The sequence below is a fragment of the Phalacrocorax carbo genome, chromosome 12 (genome assembly GCF_963921805.1).
Source record: "Phalacrocorax carbo chromosome 12, bPhaCar2.1, whole genome shotgun sequence".
NCBI classification, from domain to species: domain Eukaryota; kingdom Metazoa; phylum Chordata; class Aves; order Suliformes; family Phalacrocoracidae; genus Phalacrocorax; species Phalacrocorax carbo.
Window position 1 is genome coordinate 2,093,421 of NC_087524.1, and position 2,898 is coordinate 2,096,318.

A 2,898-nucleotide genomic window follows, 5' to 3' on the forward strand; every position below is an offset into this window, starting at 1 on the left:
GTCTAATGCCAGCTCTGCTGTGCCAGAGCAAGCTGCCACCAGATCTTTGCAGTCAGCGCGCAAGTCAGCAAAACAAGAAGCCGCAGTAAACCCTGCACGAGTTCCGTCTCACTATCAAAATTAATACGGTGAATTAGATGCGTGGTTTACGTGGTTCGTTCAGTTCCTGCAGCAGCTAGCACTAGATGCGAGAGATACTAGCGAAGGAACCAAAATAGACAGTAACTGGATCGCTTGTTCCCCAGAAAGGTCTCCCCTCTAATACCTTATGCCCTGGAAGTGAAGTTTTTTCCAGATTTGAAGTTTTCCATTCTTTACAGCCTTCTACAGCTTTGCTGTTCACTCTTTGTCCGCCACACTCAGACATAGTCCAAGCACAACCATGTCCATGGATCCTGCAAGCTCCTGCCTTCAAAGCCTGTTCATTTTTTAAAGTAGCCCAGCTACAGCCTCATACAGAATACTAGTTAGACACTTCTACAGGAGCAGGAGTTCCTTATGTTTTTGGGGGAGGGAGGAAGGGCAGGACCAGAGCAAAACAAAACCAAAAATATAAGAAGTTTAAAAAAAAACGAAACGCCAACATCACTTTGTTCCAGTTTTCATTTTTCCTGGCAAATGGCCATGCCCAATCTATTATTCACAATTTCTGAAGCTGCTTATCAGCCAGTCATATCAGGGCTGACTGCTTCTGAGGTGCACGGCAGGAAAGACCCATAGTAGGAGACTCCTTTCTCTCAGGCAGGAGAATCAGTTCAGGACTTGTAAGAACCACTTACCGCTCCTTCCTTGAGCGGCATTGCTACAGGGAGCTGCCACACTCCTGCAGTGATCTGCCTCCCCAACTAACGGGTTTGGAGGAGCCGTAGGGAAATCAGGCTGGCAGAGAAGAGACTTTGCTAAGTTGTCCGAAGTAAGTGTGACAGCCTCAGCAGCCGGGAAGATTGAGTCCTTTCACCCTTGAACATGGGAGGGTTGCTTGTCCAAAAGGTTAGACCTAAATAACAGAAGTGTAAAAAAATATTCTCATCCTGACACTACAGAAAGTTCAGCCGACATGCTGAATTAATCTATCCTAATAACACTTAAGACTGGGCAAAACCAGCCAGGAAACAGGTGGATTTTCTAGCACCGGAATCATAACTACCCCGTCTGGACACCTGCACCAGTTCTGGCCACATACCCATACAGTGAGGCATGAAAAGGGTTGCAGCGTTTCTTCTAATATGACAGCCACAGAAAATCGCTTCTTTTCAACTAGTTTACCTCTATAAGTAAAACCACTGACTAGGGCTAGCTGAAAGCCAAGTTAAAAAAAACATGCACCAACAAAAAACCTCAACACCATAACCATGATCTTTTGAGTTGTGAATTTTTTAAGTTCACATCAGCCTGTAACCACAGTCACGTGAAGTCCCCAGAGAAGGGTTCAGACTTCAGTACTTGTACCGGTTTCAGCAACCATAGCAGACTCAAATCCTGGGGAATGCCTCACTTTCTCTGAGCAGCTATAGGGCTGCTCGGGGGAGTCGGGCACCAAACGGTTTGGGCCACAGCTGAGAAGCTGGCAGGACCCCTCAGCAGGTGTTACCCTGGGTGCTGGGGCACACCCTTGAGCCAGGACCCTCAGTGTTTCCAGCAATCCCGGTCCAGAGGCAGACTTAGCAGAACTCTGCATCAGTGGAAATTAATCAGCATTAACAGGTTTCCAAGAAAACCTCTTAGGTTTGATAAACAAGCATTTTTCAAAAGAAGTTTTCCTCTGAAAGTTTTTTACCAGGGCTGTTATTGGATCAACCTCAGCCTCATCCGACACCACTCCAGAACTAATTTCAGCAGCAAGAGTTCATGAAGAGGGCTACCGCCTCAGCTGAAGAGCTGGCAGACCAGCTCTCCTCTTCCACCCCCACCTTGCTTCCAGTACCTCTTTCCACCTTCACTCAGTCATCCCTTCTACGTTTACGCTGCTGGGTTATCTCACAAGTTTGCCCTGCTGGGAAGCGTACGGGTCCCTCGCGAGGGCAGGGCCCGAGCCGTGTGCCCTCTTGCACTGCAGTTCGAAACAAACTGATTTTTGCAGCCGCACGTTGCGATTCCACCTTCGACTGCGCTTCCAGCGCGCTAACAGGAGAAAAAGTTGAAGCGTTACAGTTCAGAACAACCTGAGTGTCACTGTATCTGCCAAGTAGCTCCAGAAAGCACGAAGGAATTCTGACTATTTCTCGGTCTGCCGCGAAACTTCACAATCCGTTACGAACGCGCTGTGACCGGCACACCTTCCACAGAGTTTTCTCTCCGGCTCACCTTTGTTCCGCATCGCCAACCCAATGCGAACTGGGGTCCTCCTCCAAAACCGGAGACCTAGTGCCGAGACGGCGCCCCTCACCCGGCCCGGGGCTCGTCCCGGGCGCCCCGACGCCCCCAGCGCCAGGGCGAGCTGGGGCTGAGCAGACAAAGAGGACGGAGGTGGGAAAAGCCTCTTACCGGTGCATTAGGTGCCCTTTCCTCTGCTCCGGCAGAGGAACGGCCCCGATCTCCGCGAGCGGAGCCCCCGCCACAGCCCCCCGCCCCGCGGCGGCGACCCCCGCGGCCGCGCTCCCTCCTGCCCCGGCCGCCCCCAGCCGAACCCCCCACGCCACGCCCGGGCGGCGGGTCCCGCGGGGGCAGCCGCGGGAGGGCCAAGCCGCGCCGCCCCCGCACAGCCGCCTGTTGCTTCTCCGTCGGCACCGACCGGCTTCCCGGAGGCGCCCGAGCCGCGGGCGGGCAGCGCCGGGGCCGGAGGGGCGAGGCGGGGACGGCGGCCGTGGGGCCGCTTCCCCCCCCCCCCGGGGCCACCCCCGCCGCCCGGCCTCGCTCCCTGCGGCGGCTCCCCACAGCCAGGGCGGCGGCAGAGCCTAC

The 2,898-nt window shown here is 54.3% G+C and overlaps 1 protein-coding gene across 5 annotated transcripts in view; it reads right to left on the reverse strand.

Annotated features, from left to right (window-relative positions):
- Nucleotides 1-2,898, reverse strand: part of MARCHF8 (membrane associated ring-CH-type finger 8) — a 93,921-nt gene that overhangs the window by 90,905 nt on the left and 118 nt on the right. The window contains exon 1 of one of the 5 annotated variants that reach the window (XM_064463705.1): nucleotides 2,485-2,505. The exons of the other annotated variants lie outside the window; for them this stretch is intronic. The gene's annotated coding sequence lies outside the window, so the exon portion shown is untranslated. Of the gene's footprint in view, nucleotides 1-2,484; nucleotides 2,506-2,898 lie in introns of those variants that run through there. 5 annotated transcript variants of the gene reach the window in all.